Consider the following 22,965-nt stretch of genomic DNA (forward strand, 5'->3'; position numbering starts at 1 on the left):
TTTCGATACTACTTCAAGTTTTCTCACGATATGTGATTTGGCCTTCAAATCTCAGAATTTTCAAATTTTGCATTTTTAAGCAAGTTTTCTTGCATTTTGTTTCGTAATAAAAATCATCGAATTTAGCAATATTTTGACGTTTATCATCCCCTTTTCCTTTATGTGATATAAACAAAATATCATCGAATTAGGCAATATTTTGCTGTTTTTCCACGTTTTTGTGAACTTTCAGTTTATTGCTCTTAATTCATTAAAAATACGATAAAAATTGTGCAAACACATAATTGATTAGAAATTAACCTTAAACACTTAATTTTATATCAACTATTTGTTTCTCGTTAAAATACTGAGTAAGATATTGGAAAGGGGAGAAGTTGTGTTTTTATTGCATATATCGACGTTTCAGCCGGATTAGAGCGGTTTTACGTGTACATCTTCCATCAGTAATATAAACGGAAAATCAGGAACATTTTAGTTAATTCTAATGAAAACACATTGATTTTTATCATTTGTATTTGAAACAACATTGTCAAATGTCTTTTCTTGGATCTAAATAATACGAAACCTCGCTCTATGATTTGAAGTTAAAATCCTCAAATATTGTAATATAGTGACTTTTTTCACGTTTTTCATGTAGTTTGATATTACGTATATATATTCATTTTTACCAATATTTCGATACTATTTCATGTAGTATCACGATATGTGCTTTGGCCTTCATATCTCAGATTTTTGAATAAAATTGCATTTTAAGCAAGTTTTCTTGCATTTTGTTTCGTCCTAAAAATCATCGAATTCAGCAATATTTTGACGTTTATCATCCCCCTTTTCCTTTATGTGATATAAACAAAATATCATCGAATTAGGCAATATTTTGCTGTTTTTCCACGTTTTTGTGAACTTTCAGTTTATTGCTCTTAATTCATTAAAAATACGATAAAAATTGTGCAAACACATAATTGATTAGAAATTAACCTTAAACACTTAATTTTATATGAACTATTTGTTTCTCGTTAAAATACTGAGTAAGATATTGGAAAGGGGAGAAGTTCTGTTTTTATTGCATATATCGACGTTTCAGCCGGATTAGAGCGGTTTTACGTGTACATCTTCCATCAGTAATATAAACGGAAAATCAGGAACATTTTAGTTAATTCTAATGAAAACACATTGATTTTTATCATTTGTATTTGAAACAACATTGTCAAATGTCTTTTCTTGGATCTAAATAATACGAAACCTCGCTTTATGATTTGAAGTTAAAATCCTCAAATATGGTAATATAGTGACTTTTTTCACGTTATTCATATAGTTTGATTTTACGTATATATATTCGTTTTTACCAATAATTCTATACTACTTCATGTTTTCTCACGATATGTGATTTGGCCTTCAAATCTCAGAATTTTCAAATTTTGCATTTTAAGCAAGTTTTCTTGCATTTTCTTTTGTACTAAAAATCATCGAATTTAGCAATATTTTGACCTGTATCATCCCTTTTTCCTTTATGTGATTTAAACAAAATACCATCGAATTAGGCAATATTTTGCCGTTTTTCCATGTTTTTGTGAATTTTCAGTTTATTGTTATTAATTCATTAAATATACGATAAAAATTATGCAAACACATAATTGATCAGAAAATAACCTTAAATACTTCATTTTCAATCATCTATTTGTTTCTCGTTAAATACTGAGTAAGATATTGGAAAGGGGAGAAGTTCTGTTTTTATTGCATATATCGACGTTTCAGCCGGATTAGAGCGGTTTTACGTGTACATCTTCCATCGGTAATATAAACGGAAAATCAGGAACATTTTAGTTAATTCTAATGAAAACACATTGATTTTTATCATTTGTGTTTCAAACAATATTGTCATATGTCTTTTCTTGGATCTAAATAATACGAAACCTCGCTCTATGATTTGAAGTTAAAATCCTCAAATATGGTAATATAGTGACTTTTTTCACGTTATTCATGTAGTTTGATTTTACGTATATATATTCGTTTTTACCAATATTTCGATACTATTTCATGTTTTCTCACGATATGTGATTTGGCCTTCAAATCTCAAAATTTGCAAATTTTGCATTTTTAAGCAAGTTTTCTTGCATTTTCTTTTGAACTAAAAATCATCGAATTTAGCAATATTTTAACATTTATCATTCCTTTTTCCTTTATGTAATTTAAACAAAATATCATCGAATTAGGCAATATTTTGCCGTTTTTCCACGTTTTTGTGAATTTTCAGTTTATTGTTATTAATTCATTAAATATACGATAAAAAGTATGCAAACACATAATTGATCAGAAAATAACGTTAAATACTTCATTTTCAATCATCTATTTGTTTCTCGTTAAAATACTGAGTAAGATATTGAAAAGGGGAGAAGTTCTGTTTTTATTGCATATATCGATGTTTCAGACGAATTAGAGCCGTTTTACGTGTACATCTTTCATCGGTAATATAAACGGAAAATCAGGAACATTTTAGTTAATTCTAATGAAAACACATTGATTTTTTATCATTTGTATTAGAAACAACATTGTCATATGTCTTTTCTTGGATCTAAATAATACGAAACCTCGCTCTATGATTTGAAGTTAAAATCCTCAAATATGGTAATATAGTGACTTTTTTCACGTTATTCATGTAGTTTGATTTTCCGTATATATATTCGTTTTTACCAATATTTCGATACTACTTCAAGTTTTCTCACGATATGTGATTTGGCCTTCAAATCTCAGAATTTTCAAATTTTGCATTTTTAAGCAAGTTTTCTTGCATTTTGTTTCGTAATAAAAATCATCGAATTTAGCAATATTTTGACGTTTATCATCCCCTTTTCCTTTATGTGATATAAACAAAATATCATCGAATTAGGCAATATTTTGCTGTTTTTCCACGTTTTTGTGAACTTTCAGTTTATTGCTCTTAATTCAATAAAAATACGATAAAAATTGTGCAAACACATAATTGATTAGAAATTAACCTTAAACACTTAATTTTCAATCAACTATTTGTTTCTCGTTAAAATACTGAGTAAGATATTGGAAAGGGGAAAAGTTCTGTTTTTATTGCATATATCGACGTTTCAGCCGGATTAGAGCGGTTTTACGTGTACATCTTCCATCGGTAATATAAACGGAAAATCAGGAACATTTTAGTTAATTCTAATGAAAACACATTGATTTTTATCATATGTATTTCAAACAACATTGTCATATGTCTTTTCTTGGATCTAAATAATACGAAACCTCGCACTATGATTTGAAGTTAAAATCCTCAAATATGGTAATATAGTGACTTTTTTCACGTTATTCATGTAGTTTGATTTTACGTATATATATTCGTTTTTACCAATATTTCGATACTACTTCATGTTTTCTCACGATATGTGATTTGGCTTTCAAATCTCAAAATTTGCAAATTTTGCATTTTTAAGCAAGTTTTCTTGCATTTTCTTTTGAACTAAAAATCATCGAATTTAGCAATATTTTGACATTTATCATTCCTTTTTCCTTTATGTAATTTAAACAAAATATCATCGAATTAGGCAATATTTTGCCGTTTTTCCACCTTTTTTGTGAATTTTCAGTTTATTGTTATTAATTCATTAAATATACGGTAAAAAGTATGCAAACACATAATTGATCAGAAAATAACGTTAAATACTTCATTTTCAATCATCTATTTGTTTCTCGTTAAAATACCGAGTAAGATATTGAAAAGGGGAGAAGTTCTGTTTTTATTGCATATATCGATGTTTCAGACGAATTAGAGCCGTTTTACGTGTACATCTTTCATCGGTAATATAAACGGAAAATCAGGAACATTTTAGTTAATTCTAATGAAAACACATTGATTTTTTATCATTTGTATTAGAAACAACATTGTCATATGTCTTTTCTTGGATCTAAATAATACGAAACCTCGCTCTATGATTTGAAGTTAAAATCCTCAAATATGGTAATATAGTGACTTTTTTCACGTTATTCATGTAGTTTGATTTTCCGTATATATATTCGTTTTTACCAATATTTCGATACTACTTCAAGTTTTCTCACGATATGTGATTTGGCCTTCAAATCTCAGAATTTTCAAATTTTGCATTTTTAAGCAAGTTTTCTTGCATTTTGTTTCGTAATAAAAATCATCGAATTTAGCAATATTTTGACGTTTATCATCCCCTTTTCCTTTATGTGATATAAACAAAATATCATCGAATTAGGCAATATTTTGCTGTTTTTCCACGTTTTTGTGAACTTTCAGTTTATTGCTCTTAATTCATTAAAAATACGATAAAAATTGTGCAAACACATAATTGATTAGAAATTAACCTTAAACACTTAATTTTATATCAACTATTTGTTTCTCGTTAAAATACTGAGTAAGATATTGGAAAGGGGAGAAGTTGTGTTTTTATTGCATATATCGACGTTTCAGCCGGATTAGAGCGGTTTTACGTGTACATCTTCCATCAGTAATATAAACGGAAAATCAGGAACATTTTAGTTAATTCTAATGAAAACACATTGATTTTTATCATTTGTATTTGAAACAACATTGTCAAATGTCTTTTCTTGGATCTAAATAATACGAAACCTCGCTCTATGATTTGAAGTTAAAATCCTCAAATATTGTAATATAGTGACTTTTTTCACGTTTTTCATGTAGTTTGATATTACGTATATATATTCATTTTTACCAATATTTCGATACTATTTCATGTAGTATCACGATATGTGCTTTGGCCTTCATATCTCAGATTTTTGAATAAAATTGCATTTTAAGCAAGTTTTCTTGCATTTTGTTTCGTCCTAAAAATCATCGAATTCAGCAATATTTTGACGTTTATCATCCCCCTTTTCCTTTATGTGATATAAACAAAATATCATCGAATTAGGCAATATTTTGCTGTTTTTCCACGTTTTTGTGAACTTTCAGTTTATTGCTCTTAATTCATTAAAAATACGATAAAAATTGTGCAAACACATAATTGATTAGAAATTAACCTTAAACACTTAATTTTATATGAACTATTTGTTTCTCGTTAAAATACTGAGTAAGATATTGGAAAGGGGAGAAGTTCTGTTTTTATTGCATATATCGACGTTTCAGCCGGATTAGAGCGGTTTTACGTGTACATCTTCCATCAGTAATATAAACGGAAAATCAGGAACATTTTAGTTAATTCTAATGAAAACACATTGATTTTTATCATTTGTATTTGAAACAACATTGTCAAATGTCTTTTCTTGGATCTAAATAATACGAAACCTCGCTTTATGATTTGAAGTTAAAATCCTCAAATATGGTAATATAGTGACTTTTTTCACGTTATTCATATAGTTTGATTTTACGTATATATATTCGTTTTTACCAATAATTCTATACTACTTCATGTTTTCTCACGATATGTGATTTGGCCTTCAAATCTCAGAATTTTCAAATTTTGCATTTTAAGCATGTTTTCTTGCATTTTCTTTTGTACTAAAAATCATCGAATTTAGCAATATTTTGACCTGTATCATCCCTTTTTCCTTTATGTGATTTAAACAAAATACCATCGAATTAGGCAATATTTTGCCGTTTTTCCATGTTTTTGTGAATTTTCAGTTTATTGTTATTAATTCATTAAATATACGATAAAAATTATGCAAACACATAATTGATCAGAAAATAACCTTAAATACTTCATTTTCAATCATCTATTTGTTTCTCGTTAAATACTGAGTAAGATATTGGAAAGGGGAGAAGTTCTGTTTTTATTGCATATATCGACGTTTCAGCCGGATTAGAGCGGTTTTACGTGTACATCTTCCATCGGTAATATAAACGGAAAATCAGGAACATTTTAGTTAATTCTAATGAAAACACATTGATTTTTATCATTTGTGTTTCAAACAATATTGTCATATGTCTTTTCTTGGATCTAAATAATACGAAACCTCGCTCTATGATTTGAAGTTAAAATCCTCAAATATGGTAATATAGTGACTTTTTTCACGTTATTCATGTAGTTTGATTTTACGTATATATATTCGTTTTTACCAATATTTCGATACTATTTCATGTTTTCTCACGATATGTGATTTGGCCTTCAAATCTCAAAATTTGCAAATTTTGCATTTTTAAGCAAGTTTTCTTGCATTTTCTTTTGAACTAAAAATCATCGAATTTAGCAATATTTTAACATTTATCATTCCTTTTTCATTTATGTAATTTAAACAAAATATCATCGAATTAGGCAATATTTTGCCGTTTTTCCACGTTTTTGTGAATTTTCAGTTTATTGTTATTAATTCATTAAATATACGATAAAAAGTATGCAAACACATAATTGATCAGAAAATAACGTTAAATACTTCATTTTCAATCATCTATTTGTTTCTCGTTAAAATACCGAGTAAGATATTGAAAAGGGGAGAAGTTCTGTTTTTATTGCATATATCGATGTTTCAGACGAATTAGAGCCGTTTTACGTGTACATCTTTCATCGGTAATATAAACGGAAAATCAGGAACATTTTAGTTAATTCTAATGAAAACACATTGATTTTTTATCATTTGTATTAGAAACAACATTGTCATATGTCTTTTCTTGGATCTAAATAATACGAAACCTCGCTCTATGATTTGAAGTTAAAATCCTCAAATATGGTAATATAGTGACTTTTTTCACGTTATTCATGTAGTTTGATTTTCCGTATATATATTCGTTTTTACCAATATTTCGATACTACTTCAAGTTTTCTCACGATATGTGATTTGGCCTTCAAATCTCAGAATTTTCAAATTTTGCATTTTTAAGCAAGTTTTCTTGCATTTTGTTTCGTAATAAAAATCATCGAATTTAGCAATATTTTGACGTTTATCATCCCCTTTTCCTTTATGTGATATAAACAAAATATCATCGAATTAGGCAATATTTTGCTGTTTTTCCACGTTTTTGTGAACTTTCAGTTTATTGCTCTTAATTCAATAAAAATACGATAAAAATTGTGCAAACACATAATTGATTAGAAATTAACCTTAAACACTTAATTTTCAATCAACTATTTGTTTCTCGTTAAAATACTGAGTAAGATATTGGAAAGGGGAAAAGTTCTGTTTTTATTGCATATATCGACGTTTCAGCCGGATTAGAGCGGTTTTACGTGTACATCTTCCATCAGTAATATAAACGGAAAATCAGGAACATTTTAGTTAGTTCTAATGAAAACACATTGATTTTTATCATTTGTATTTGAAACAACATTGTCAAATGTCTTTTCTTGGATCTAAATAATACGAAACCTCGCTTTATGATTTGAAGTTAAAATCCTCAAATATGGTAATATAGTGACTTTTTTCACGTTATTCATGTAGTTTGATTTTACGTATATATATTCGTTTTTACCAATAATTCTATACTACTTCATGTTTTCTCACGATATGTGATTTGGCCTTCAAATCTCAGAATTTTCAAATTTTGCATTTTAAGCAAGTTTTCTTGCATTTTCTTTTGTACTAAAAATCATCGAATTTAGCAATATTTTGACCTGTATCATCCCTTTTTCCTTTATGTGATTTAAACAAAATACCATCGAATTAGGCAATATTTTGCCGTTTTTCCATGTTTTTGTGAATTTTCAGTTTATTGTTATTAATTCATTAAATATACGATAAAAATTATGCAAACACATAATTGATCAGAAAATAACCTTAAATACTTCATTTTCAATTATCTATTTGTTTCTCGTTAAAATACTGAGTAAGATATTGAAAAGGGGAGAAGTTCTGTTTTTATTGCATATATCGACGTTTCAGCCGGATTAGAGCCGTTATACGTGTACATCTTCCATCGGTAATATAAACGGAAAATCAGGAACATTTTAGTTAATTCTAATGAAAACACATTGATTTTTATCATTTGTATTGGAAGCAACATCTTTATACGTCTTTTGTAGGGTCTGAAAAATACGAAACGTCGCTCTATGATTCGAAGATAAAATCCTCAAATTTGGTATAATAATGACTTTTTTCACGTTTTTCATGTAGCTTGATATTACGTATATATTCATTTTTACCAATATTTCGATACTATTTCATGTAGTATCACGATATATGCTTTGGCCTTCATATCTCAGATTTTCGCATAAAATTGCATTTTAAGCAAGTTTTCTTGCATTTTGTTTCGTACTAAAAATCATCGAATTCAGCAATATTTTGACGTTTATCATCCCCTTTTCCTTTGTGTGATATAAACAAAATATCATCGAATTAGGCAATATTTTGCTGTTTTTCCACGTTTTTGTGAACTTTCACTTAATTGCTCTTAATTCATTAAAAATACGATAAAAATTGTGCAAACACATAATTGATTAGAAATTAACCTTAAACACTTAATTTTCAATCAACTATTTGTTTCTCGTTAAAATACTGAGTAAGATATTGGAAAGGGGAAAAGTTCTGTTTTTATTGCATATATCGACGTTTCAGCCGGATTAGAGCGGTTTTACGTGTACATCTTCCATCAGTAATATAAACGGAAAATCAGGAACATTTTAGGTAATTCTAATGAAAACACATTAATTTTTTATCATTTGTATTAGAAACAACATTGTCATATGTCTTTTCTTGGATCTAAATAATACGAAACCTCGCTCTATGATTTGAAGTTAATAACCTCAAATATGGTAATATAGTGACTTTTTTCACGTTATTCATGTAGTTTGATTTTCCGTATATATATTCGTTTTTACTAATATTTCGATACTACTTCAAGTTTTCTCACGATATGTGATTTGGCCTTCAAATCTCAGAATTTTCAAATTTTGCATTTTTAAGCAAGTTTTCTTGCATTTTGTTTCGTAATAAAAATCATCGAATTTAGCAATATTTTGACGTTAACATCCCCTTTTCCTTTATGTGATATAAACAAAATATCATCGAATTAGGCAATATTTTGCTGTTTTTCCACTTTTTTGTGAACTTTCAGTTTATTGCTCTTAATTCATTAAATATACGATAAAAATTATGCAAACACATAATTGATTAGAAAATAACCTTAAATACTTCATTTTCAATCATTTATTTGTTTCTCGTTAAAATACTGAGTAAGATATTGAAAAAGGGAAAAGTTCTGTTTTTATTGCATATATCGACGTTTCAGCCGGATTAGAGCCGTTTTACGTGTACATCTTCCATCGGTAATATAAACGGAAAATCAGGAACATTTTAGTTAATTCTAATGAAAACACATTGATTTTTATCATTTGTATTTCAAACAACATTGTCATATGTCTTTTCTTGGATCTAAATAATACGAAACCTCGCTCTATGATTTGAAGTTAAAATCCTCAAATATGGTAATATAGTGACTTTTTTCACGTTATTCATGTAGTTTGATTTTACGTATATATATTCGTTTTTACCAATATTTCGATACTACTTCATGTTTTCTCACGATATGTGATTTGGCCTTCAAATCTCAGAATTTTCAAATTTTGCATTTTTAAGCAAGTTTTCTTGCATTTTCTTTTGAACTAAAAATCATCGAATTTAGCAATATTTTGACATTTATCATTCCCTTTTCCTTTATGTGATTTAAACAAAATATCATCGAATTAGGCAATATTTTGCCGTTTTTCCACGTTTTTGTGAATTTTCAGTTTATTGTTATTAAATCATTAAATATACGATAAAAATTATGCAAACACATAATTGATCAGAAAATAACCTTAAATACTTCATTTTCAATCATCTATTTGTTTCTCGTTAAAATACTGAGTAAGATATTGAAAAGGGGAGAAGTTCTGTTTTTATTGCATATATCGGTGTTTCAGCCGGATTAGAGCCGTTTTACGTGCACATCTTCCATCGGTAATATAAACGGAAAATCAGGAACATTTTAGTTAATTCTAATGAAAACACATTCATTTTTATCATTTGTATTGGAAGCAATATCTTTATACGTCTTTTCTAGGGTCTAAAAAATACGAAACGTCGCTCTATGATTCGAAGTTAAAATCCTCAAATTTGGTATAATAATGACTTTTTTCACATTTTTCATGAAGTTTGATATTACGTATATATATTCATTTTTACCAATATTTCGATACTATTTCATGTAGTATCACGATATGTGCTTTGGCCTTCATATCTCACATTTTTGCATAAAATTGCATTTTAAGCAAGTTTTCTTGCATTTTGTTTCGTACTAAAAATCATCGAATTCAGCAATATTTTGACGTTTATCATCTCCTTTTCCTTTATGTGATATAAACAAAATATCAACGAATTAGGCAATATTTTGCTGTTTTTCCACGTTTTTGTGAACTTTCAGTTTATTGCTCTTAATTCATTAAAAATACGATAAAAATTGTGCAAACACATAATTGATTAGAAATTAACCTTAAACACTTAATTTTATATCAACTATTTGTTTCTCGTTAAAATACTGAGTAAGATATTGGAAAGGGGAGAAAATCTGTTTTTATTGCATATATCGACGTTTCAGCCGGATTAGAGCGGTTTTACGTGTACATCTTCCATCAGTAATATAAACGGAAAATCAGGAACATTTTAGTTAATTCTAATGAAAACACATTGATTTTTATCATTTGTATTTGAAACAACATTGTCAAATGTCTTTTGTTGGATCTAAATAATACGAAACCTCGCTTTATGATTTGAAGTTAAAATCCTCAAATATGGTAATATAGTGACTTTTTACACGTTATTCATGTAGTTTGATTTTACGTATATATATTCGTTTTTACCAATATTTCGATACTACTTCATGTTTTCTCACGATATGTGATTTGGCCTTCAAATCTCAGAATTTTCAAATTTTGAATTTTAAGCAAGTTTTCTTGCATTTTCTTTTGTACTAAAAATCATCGAATTTAGCAATATTTTGACCTGTATCATCCCTTTTTCCTTGATGTGATTTAAACAAAATACCATCCAATTAGGCAATATTTTGCCGTTTTTCCATGTTTTTGTGAATTTTCAGTTTATTGTTATTAATTCATTAAATATACGATAAAAATTATGCAAACACATAATTGATCAGAAAATAACCTTAAATACTTCATTTTCAATCATCTATTTGTTTCTCGTTAAAATACTGAGTAAGATATTGAAAAGGGGATAAGTTCTGTTTTTATTGCATATATCGACGTTTCAGCCGGATTAGAGCCGTTTTACGTGTACATCTTCCATCGGTAATATAAACGGAAAATCAGGAACATTTTAGTTAATTCTAATGAAAACACATTGATTTTTATCATTTGTATTGGAAGCAACATCTTTATACGTCTTTTGTAGGGTCTAAAAAATACGAAACGTCGCTCTATGATTCGAAGATAAAATCCTCAAATTTGGTATAATAATGACTTTTTTCACGTTTTTCATGTAGCTTGATATTACGTATATATTCATTTTTACCAATATTTCGATACTATTTCATGTAGTGTCACGATATGTGCTTTGGCCTTCATATCTCAGATTTTCGCATAAAATTGCATTTTAAGCAAGTTTTCTTGCATTTTGTTTCGTACTAAAAATCATCGAATTCAGCAATATTTTGACGTTTATCATCCCCTTTTCCTTTATGTGATATAAACAAAATATCATCGAATTAGGCAATATTTTGCTGTTTTTCCACGTTTTTGTGAACTTTCAGTTTATTGCTCTTATTCATTAAAAATACGATAAAAATTGTGCAAACACATAATTGATTAGAAATTAACCTTAAACACTTAATTTTCAATCAACTATTTGTTTCTCGTTAAAATACTGAGTAAGATATTGGAAAGGGGAGAAGTTCTGTTTTTATTGCATATATCGACGTTTCAGCCGGATTAGAGCGGTTTTACGTGTACATCTTCCATCGGTAATATAAACGGAAAATCAGGAACATTTTAGTTAATTCTAATGAAAACACATTGATTTTTATCATTTGTGTTTCAAACAATATTGTCATATGTCTTTTCTTGGATCTAAATAATACGAAACCTCGCTCTATGATTTGAAGTTAAAATCCTCAAATATGGTAATATAGTGACTTTTTTCACGTTATTCATGTAGTTTGATTTTACGTATATATATTCGTTTTTACCAATATTTCGATACTACTTCATGTTTTCTCACGATATGTGATTTGGCCTTCAAATCTCAAAATTTGCAAATTTTGCATTTTTAAGCAAGTTTTCTTGCATTTTCTTTTGAACTAAAAATCATCGAATTTAGCAATATTTTGACATTTATCATTCCCTTTTCCTTTATGTAATTTAAACAAAATATCATCGAATTAGGCAATATTTTGCCGTTTTTCCACGTTTTTGTGAATTTTCAGTTTATTATTATTAATTCATTAAATATACGATAAAAATTATGCAAACACATAATTGATCAGAAAATAACCTTAAATACTTCATTTTCAATCATCTATTTGTTTCTCGTTAAAATACCGAGTAAGATATTGAAAAGGGGAGAAGTTCTGTTTTTATTGCATATATCGATGTTTCAGACGAATTAGAGCCGTTTTACGTGTACATCTTTCATCGGTAATATAAACGGAAAATCAGGAACATTTTAGTTAATTCTAATGAAAACACATTGATTTTTTATCATTTGTATTAAAAACAACATTGTCATATGTCTTTTCTTGGATCTAAATAATACGAAACCTCGCTCTATGATTTGAAGTTAAAATCCTCAAATATGGTAATATAGTGACTTTTTTCACGTTATTCATGTAGTTTGATTTTCCGTATATATATTCGTTTTTACCAATATTTCGATACTACTTCAAGTTTTCTCACGATATGTGATTTGGCCTTCAAATCTCAGAATTTTCAAATTTTGCATTTTTAAGCAAGTTTTCTTGCATTTTGTTTCGTAATAAAAATCATCGAATTTAGCAATATTTTGACGTTTATCATCCCCTTTTCCTTTATGTGATATAAACAAAATATCATCGAATTAGGCAATATTTTGCTGTTTTTCCACGTTTTTGTGAACTTTCAGTTTATTGCTCTTAATTCATTAAATATACGATAAAAATTATGCAAACACATAATTGATTAGAAAATTACCTTAAATACTTCATTTTCAATCAACTATTTGTTTCTCGTTAAAATACTGAGTAAGATATTGAAAAAGGGAGAAGTTCTGTTTTTATTGCATATATCGACGTTTCAGCCGGATTAGAGCCGTTTTACGTGTACATCTTCCATCGGTAATATAAACGGAAAATCAGGAACATTTTAGTTAAATCTAATGAAAACACATTGATTTTTATCATTTGTATTGGAAGCAACATCTTTATATGTCTTTTGTAGGGTTTAAAAAATACGAAACGTCGCTCTATGATTCGAAGTTAAAATCCTCAAATTTGGTATAATAATGACTTTTTTCACGTTTTTCATGTAGTTTGATATTACGTATATATATTCATTTTTACCAATATTTCGATACTATTTCACGATATGTGCTTTGGCCTTCATATCTCAGATTTTCGCATAAAATTGCATTTTAAGCAAGTTTTCTTGCATTTTGTTTCGTACTAAAAATCATCGAATTCAGCAATATTTTGACGTTTATCATCCCCTTTTCCTTTATGTGATATAAACAAAATATCATCGAATTAGGCAATATTTTGCTGTTTTTCCACGTTTTTGTGAACTTTCAGTTTATTGCTCTTAATTCATTAAAAATACGATAAAAATTGTGCAAACACATAATTGATTAGAAATTAACCTTAAACACTTAATTTTCAATCAACTATTTGTTTCTCGTTAAAATACTGAGTAAGATATTGGAAAGGGGAGAAGTTCTGTTTTTATTGCATATATCGACGTTTCAGCCGGATTAGAGCGGTTTTACGTGTACATCTTCCATCGGTAATATAAACGGAAAATCAGGAACATTTTAGTTAATTCTAATGAAAACACATTGATTTTTATCATTTGTGTTTCAAACAACATTGTCATATGTCTTTTCTTGGATCTAAATAATACGAAACCTCGCTCTATGATTTGAAGTTAAAATCCTCAAATATGGTAATATGGTGACTTTTTTTACGTTATTCATGTAGTTTGATTTTACGTATATATATTCGTTTTTACCAATATTTCGATACTACTTCATGTTTTCTCACGATATGTGATTTGGCCTTCAAATCTCAGAATTTTCAAATTTTGCATTTTTTAGCAAGTTTTCTTGCATTTTCTTTTGAACTAAAAATCATTGAATTTAGCAATATTTTGACATTTATCATTCCCTTTTCCTTTATGTTATTTAAACAAAATATCATCGAATTAGGCAATATTTTGCCGTTTTTCCACGTTTTTGTGAATTTTCAGTTTATTGTTATTAATTCATTAAATATACGATAAAAATTATGCAAACACATAATTGATCAGAAAATAACCTTAAATACTTCATTTTCAATCATCTATTTGTTTCTCGTTAAAATACTGAGTAAGATATTGAAAAGGGGAGAAGTTCTGTTTTTATTGCATATATCGACGTTTCAGCCGGATTAGAGCCGTTTTACGTGTACATCTTCCATCGGTAATATAAACGGAAAATCAGGAACATTTTAGTTAAATTCTAATGAAAACACATTGATTTTTATCATTTGTATTGGAAGCAACATCTTTATACGTCTTTTGTAGGGTCTAAAAAATACGAAACGTCGCTCTATGATTCGAAGATAAAATCCTCAAATTTGGTATAATAATGACTTTTTTCACGTTTTTCATGTAGCTTGATATTACGTATATATATTCATTTTTACCAATATTTCGATACTATTTCATGTAGTATCACGATATGTGCTTTGGCCTTCATATCTCAGATTTTCGCATAAAATTGCATTTTAAGCAAGTTTTCTTGCATTTTATTTCGTACTAAAAATCATCGAATTCAGCAATATTTTGACGTTTATCATCCCCTTTTCCTTTATGTGATATAAAAAAAAAATATCATCGAATTAGGCAATATTTTGCTGTTTTTCCACGTTTTTGTGAACTTTCAGTTTATTGCTCTTAATTCATTTAAAATACGATAAAAATTGTGCAAACACATAATTGATTAGAAATTAACCTTAAACACTTAATTTTCAATCAACTATTTGTTTCTCGTTAAAATACTGAGTAAGATATTGGAAAGGAGAGAAGTTCTGTTTTTATTGCATATATCGACGTTTCAGCCGGATTAGAGCGGTTTTACGTGTACATCTTCCATCGGTAATATAAACGGAAAATCAGGAACATTTTAGTTAATTCTAATGAAAACACATTGATTTTTATCATTTGTGTTTCAAACAACATTGTCATATGTCTTTTCTTGGATCTAAATAATACGAAACCTCGCTCTATGATTTGAAGTTAAAATCCTCAAATATGGTAATATAGTGACTTTTTTCACGTTATTCATGTAGTTTGATTTTACGTATATATATTCGTTTTTACCAATATTTCGATACTACTTCATGTTTTCTCACGATATGTGATTTGGCCTTCAAATCTCAGAATTTTCAAATTTTGCATTTTTAAGCAAGTTTTCTTGCATTTTCTTTTGAACTAAAAATCATCGAATTTAGCAATATTTTGACCTTTATCATCCCTTCTTCCTTTATGTGATTTAAACAAAATATCATCGAATTAGGCAATATTTTGCCGTTTTTCCACGTTTTTGTGAATTTTCAGTTTATTGCTCTTAATTCATTTAATATACGATAAAAATTATGCAAACACATAATTGATTAGAAAATAACCTTAAATACTTCATTTTCAATCATTTATTTGTTTCTCGTTAAAATACTGAGTAAGATATTGAAAAAGGGAGAAGTTCTGTTTTTATTGCATATATCGACGTTTCAGCCGGATTAGAGCCGTTTTACGTGTACATCTTCCATCGGTAATATAAACGGAAAATCAGGAACATTTTAGTTAATTCTAATGAAAACACATTGATTTTTATCATTTGTGTTTCAAACAACATTGTCATATGTCTTTTCTTGGATCTAAATAATACGAAACCTCGCTCTATGATTTGAAGTTAAAATCCTCAAATATGGTAATATAGTGACTTTTTTTACGTTATTCATGTAGTTTGATTTTACGTATATATATTCGTTTTTACCAATATTTCGATACTACTTCATGTTTTCTCACGATATGTGATTTGGCCTTCAAATCTCAGAATTTTCAAATTTTGCATTTTTTAGCAAGTTTTCTTGCATTTTCTTTTGAACTAAAAATCATCGAATTTAGCAATATTTTGACATTTATCATTCCCTTTTCCTTTATGTTATTTAAACAAAATATCATCGAATTAGGCAATATTTTGCCGTTTTTCCACGTTTTTGTGAATTTTCAGTTTATTGTTATTAATTCATTAAATATACGATAAAAATTATGCAAACACATAATTGATCAGAAAATAACCTTAAATACTTCATTTTCAATCATCTATTTGTTTCTCGTTAAAATACTGAGTAAGATATTGAAAAGGGGAGAAGTTCTTTTAATATTGCATATATCGACGTTTCAGCCGGATTAGAGCCGTTTTATGTGTACATCTTCCATCGGTAATATAAACGGAAAATCAGGAACATTTTAGTTAAATCTAATGAAAACACATTGATTTTTATCATTTGTATTGGAAGCAACATCTTTATACGTCTTTTGTAGGGTCTAAAAAATACGAAACGTCGCTCTATGATTCGAAGTTAAAATCCTCAAATTTGGTATAATAATGACTTTTTTCACGTTTTTCATGTAGTTTGATATTACGTATATATATTCATTTTTACCAATATTTCGATACTATTTCACGATATGTGCTTTGGCCTTCATATCTCAGATTTTCGCATAAAATTGCATTTTAAGCAAGTTTTCTTGCATTTTGTTTCGTACTAAAAATCATCGAATTCAGCAATATTTTGACGTTTATCATCCCCCTTTTCCTTTATGTGATATAAACAAAATATCATCGAATTAGGCAATATTTTGCTGTTTTTCAACGTTTTTGTGAACTTTCAGTTTATTGCTCTTAATTCATTAAAAATACGATAAAAATTGTGCAAACACATAATTGATTAGAAATTAACCTTAAACACTTAATTTTCAATCAACTATTTGTTTCTCGTTAAAATACTGAGTAAGATATTGGAAAGGGGAGAAGTTCTGTAAACGGAAAATCAGGAACATTTTAGTTAATTCTAATGAAAACACATTGATTTTTATCATTTGTGTTTCAAACAACATTGTCATATGTCTTTTCTTGGATCTAAATAATACGAAACCTCGCTCTATGATTTGAAGTTAAAATCCTCAAATATGGTAATATAGTGACTTTTTTTACGTTATTCATGTAGTTTGATTTTACGTATATATATTCGTTTTTACCAATATTTCGATACTACTTCATGTTTTCTCACGATATGTGATTTGGCCTTCAAATCTCAGAATTTTCAAATTTTGCATTTTTTAGCAAGTTTTCTTGCATTTTCTTTTGAACTAAAAATCATCGAATTTAGCAATATTTTGACATTTATCATTCCCTTTTCCTTTATGTTATTTAAACAAAATATCATCGAATTAGGCAATATTTTGCCGTTTTTCCACGTTTTTGTGAATTTTCAGTTTATTGTTATTAATTCATTAAATATACGATAAAAATTATGCAAACACATAATTGATCAGAAAATAACCTTAAATACTTCATTTTCAATCATCTATTTGTTTCTCGTTATAATACTGAGTAAGATATTGAAAAGGGGAGAAGTTCTTTTAATATTGCATATATCGACGTTTCAGCCGGATTAGAGCCGTTTTATGTGTACATCTTCCATCGGTAATATAAACGGAAAATCAGGAACATTTTAGTTAAATCTAATGAAAACACATTGATTTTTATCATTTGTATTGGAAGCAACATCTTTATACGTCTTTTGTAGGGTCTAAAAAATACGAAACGTCGCTCTATGATTCGAAGTTAAAATCCTCAAATTTGGTATAATAATGACTTTTTTCACGTTTTTCATGTAGTTTGATATTACGTATATATATTCATTTTTACCAATATTTCGATACTATTTCACGATATGTGCTTTGGCCTTCATATCTCAGATTTTCGCATAAAATTGCATTTTAAGCAAGTTTTCTTGCATTTTGTTTCGTACTAAAAATCATCGAATTCAGCAATATTTTGACGTTTATCATCCCCCTTTTCCTTTATGTGATATAAACAAAATATCATCGAATTAGGCAATATTTTGCTGTTTTTCAACGTTTTTGTGAACTTTCAGTTTATTGCTCTTAATTCATTAAAAATACGATAAAAATTGTGCAAACACATAATTGATTAGAAATTAACCTTAAACACTTAATTTTCAATCAACTATTTGTTTCTCGTTAAAATACTGAGTAAGATATTGGAAAGGGGAGAAGTTCTGTAAACGGAAAATCAGGAACATTTTAGTTAATTCTAATGAAAACACATTGATTTTTATCATTTGTGTTTCAAACAACATTGTCATATGTCTTTTCTTGGATCTAAATAATACGAAACCTCGCTCTATGATTTGAAGTTAAAATCCTCAAATATGGTAATATAGTGACTTTTTTTACGTTATTCATGTAGTTTGATTTTACGTATATATATTCGTTTTTACCAATATTTCGATACTACTTCATGTTTTCTCACGATATGTGATTTGGCCTTCAAATCTCAGAATTTTCAAATTTTGCATTTTTTAGCAAGTTTTCTTGCATTTTCTTTTGAACTAAAAATCATCGAATTTAGCAATATTTTGACATTTATCATTCCCTTTTCCTTTATGTTATTTAAACAAAATATCATCGAATTAGGCAATATTTTGCCGTTTTTCCACGTTTTTGTGAATTTTCAGTTTATTGTTATTAATTCATTAAATATACGATAAAAATTATGCAAACACATAATTGATCAGAAAATAACCTTAAATACTTCATTTTCAATCATCTATTTGTTTCTCGTTAAAATACTGAGTAAGATATTGAAAAGGGGAGAAGTTCTGTTTTTATTGCATATATCGACGTTTCAGCCGGATTAGAGCCGTTTTATGTGTACATCTTCCATCGGTAATATAAACGGAAAATCAGGAACATTTTAGTTAAATCTAATGAAAACACATTGATTTTTATCATTTGTATTGGAAGCAACATCTTTATACGTCTTTTGTAGGGTCTAAAAAATACGAAACGTCGCTCTATGATTCGAAATTAAAATCCTCAAATTTGGTATAATAATGACTTTTTTTCACGTTTTTCATGTAGTTTGATATTACGTATATATATTCCTTTTTACCAATATTTCGATACTATTTCACGATATGTGCTTTGGCCTTCATATCTCAGATTTTCGCATAAAATTGCATTTTAAGCAAGTTTTCTTGCATTTTGTTTCGTACTAAAAATCATCGAATTCAGCAATATTTTGACGTTTATCATCCCCTTTTCCTTTATGTGATATAAACAAAATATCATCGAATTAGGCAATATTTTGCTGTTTTTCCAGGTTTTTGTGAACTTTCAGTTTATTGCTCTTAATTCATTAAAAATACGATAAAAATTATGCAAACACATAATTGATTAAAAATTAACCTTAAACACTTAATTTTCAATCAACTATTTGTTTCTCGTTAAAATACTGAGTAAGATATTGGAAAGGGGAGAAGTTCTGTTTTTATTGCATATATCGACGTTTCAGCCGGATTAGAGCGGTTTTACGTGTACATCTTCCATCGGTAATATAAACGGAAAATCAGGAACATTTTAGTTAATTCTAATGAAAACACATTGATTTTTATCATTTGTGTTTCAAACAACATTGTCATATGTCTTTTCTTGGATCTAAATAATACGAAACCTCGCTCTATGATTTGAAGTTAAAATCCTCAAATATGGTAATATAGTGACTTTTTTTACGTTATTCATGTAGTTTGATTTTACGTATATATATTCGTTTTTACCAATATTTCGATACTACTTCATGTTTCTCACGATATGTGATTTGGCCTTCAAATCTCAGAATTTTCAAATTTTGCATTTTTTAGCAAGTTTTCTTGCATTTTCTTTTGAACTAAAAATCATCGAATTTAGCAATATTTTGACATTTATCATTCCCTTTTCCTTTATGTTATTTAAACAAAATATCATCGAATTAGGCAATATTTTGCCGTTTTTCCACGTTTTTGTGAATTTTCAGTTTATTGTTATTAATTCATTAAATATACGATAAAAATTATGCAAACACATAATTGATCAGAAAATAACCTTAAATACTTCATTTTCAATCATCTATTTGTTTCTCGTTAAAATACTGAGTAAGATATTGAAAAGGGGAGAAGTTCTGTTTTTATTGCATATATCGACGTTTCAGCCGGATTAGAGCCGTTTTATGTGTACATCTTCCATCGGTAATATAAACGGAAAATCAGGAACATTTTAGTTAAATCTAATGAAAACACATTGATTTTTATCATTTGTATTGGAAGCAACATCTTTATACGTCTTTTGTAGGGTCTAAAAAATACGAAAGTTCGCTCTATGATTCGAAATTAAAATCCTCAAATTTGGTATAATAATGACTTTTTTTCACGTTTTTCATGTAGTTTGATATTACGTATATATATTCATTTTTACCAATATTTCGATACTATTTCACGATATGTGCTTTGGCCTTCATATCTCAGATTTTCGCATAAAATTCCATTTTAAGCAAGTTTTCTTGCATTTTGTTTCGTACTAAAAATCATCGAATTCAGCAATATTTTGACGTTTATCATCCCCCTTTTCCTTTATGTGATATAAACAAAATATCATCGAATTAGGCAATATTTTGCTGTTTTTCCACGTTTTTGTGAACTTTCAGTTTATTGCTCTTAATTCATTAAAAATACGATAAAAATTGTGCAAACACATAATTGATTAGAAATTAACCTTAAACACTTAATTTTCAATCAACTATTTGTTTCTCGTTAAAATACTGAGTAAGATATTGGAAAGGGGAGAAGTTCTGTTTTTATTGCATATATCGACGTTTCAGCCGGATTAGAGCGGTTTTACGTGTACATCTTCCATCGGTAATATAAACGGAAAATCAGGAACATTTTAGTTAATTCTAATGAAAACACATTGATTTTTATCATTTGTGTTTCAAACAACATTGTCATATGTCTTTTCTTGGATCTAAATAATACGAAACCTCGCTCTATGATTTGAAGTTAAAATCCTCAAATATGGTAATATAGTGACTTTTTTTACGTTATTCATGTAGTTTGATTTTACGTATATATATTCGTTTTTACCAATATTTCGATACTACTTCATGTTTTCTCACGATATGTGATTTGGCCTTCAAATCTCAGAATTTTCAAATTTTGCATTTTTTAGCAAGTTTTCTTGCATTTTCTTTTGAACTAAAAATCATCGAATTTAGCAATATTTTGACATTTATCATTCCCTTTTCCTTTATGTTATTTAAACAAAATATCATCGAATTAGGCAATATTTTGCCGTTTTTCCACGTTTTTGTGAATTTTCAGTTTATTGTTATTAATTTATTAAATATACGATAAAAATTATGCAAACACATAATTGATCAGAAAATAACCTTAAATACTTCATTTTCAATCATCTATTTGTTTCTCGTTAAAATACTGAGTAAGATATTGAAAAGGGGAGAAGTTCTGTTTTTATTGCATATATCGACGTTTCAGCCGGATTAGAGCCGTTTTATGTGTACATCTTCCATCGGTAATATAAACGGAAAATCAGGAACATTTTAGTTAAATCTAATGAAAACACATTGATTTTTATCATTTGTATTGGAAGCAACATCTTTATACGTCTTTTGTAGGGTCTAAAAAATACGAAACGTCGCTCTATGATTCGAAGTTAAAATCCTCAAATTTGGTATAATAATGACTTTTTTTCACGTTTTTCATGTAGTTTGATATTACGTATATATATTCATTTTTACCAATATTTCGATACTATTTCACGATATGTGCTTTGGCCTTTATATCTCAGATTTTCGCATAAAATTGCATTTTAAGCAAGTTTTCTTGCATTTTGTTTCGTACTAAAAATCATCGAATTCAGCAATATTTTGACGTTTATGATCCCCTTTTCCTTTATGTGATATAAACAAAATATCATCGAATTAGGCAATATTTTGCTGTTTTTCCAGGTTTTTGTGAACTTTCAGTTTATTGCTCTTAATTCATTAAAAATACGATAAAAATTATGCAAACACATAATTGATTAAAAATTAACCTTAAACACTTAATTTTCAATCAACTATTTGTTTCTCGTTAAAATACTAAGTAAGATATTGGAAAGGGGAGAAGTTCTGTTTTTATTGCATATATCGACGTTTCAGCCGGATTAGAGCGGTTTTACGTGTACATCTTCCATCGGTAATATAAACGGAAAATCAGGAACATTTTAGTTAATTCTAATGAAAATACATTGATTTTTATCATTTGTGTTTCAAACAACATTGTCATATGTCTTTTCTTGGATCTAAATAATACGAAACCTCGCTCTATGATTTGAAGTTAAAATCCTCAAATATGGTAATATAGTGACTTTTTTTACGTTATTCATGTAGTTTGATTTTACGTATATATATTCGTTTTTACCAATATTTCGATACTACTTCATGTTTTCTCACGATATGTGATTTGGCCTTCAAATCTCAGAATTTTCAAATTTTGCATTTTTTAGCAAGTTTTCTTGCATTTTCTTTTGAACTAAAAATCATCGAATTTAGCAATATTTTGACATTTATCATTCCCTTTTCCTTTATGTTATTTAAACAAAATATCATCGAATTAGGCAATATTTTGCCGTTTTTCCACGTTTTTGTGAATTTTCAGTTTATTGTTATTAATTCATTAAATATACGATAAAA

This window comes from Procambarus clarkii, chromosome 2, assembly GCF_040958095.1.
Source record: "Procambarus clarkii isolate CNS0578487 chromosome 2, FALCON_Pclarkii_2.0, whole genome shotgun sequence".
Lineage (NCBI taxonomy): Eukaryota > Metazoa > Arthropoda > Malacostraca > Decapoda > Cambaridae > Procambarus > Procambarus clarkii.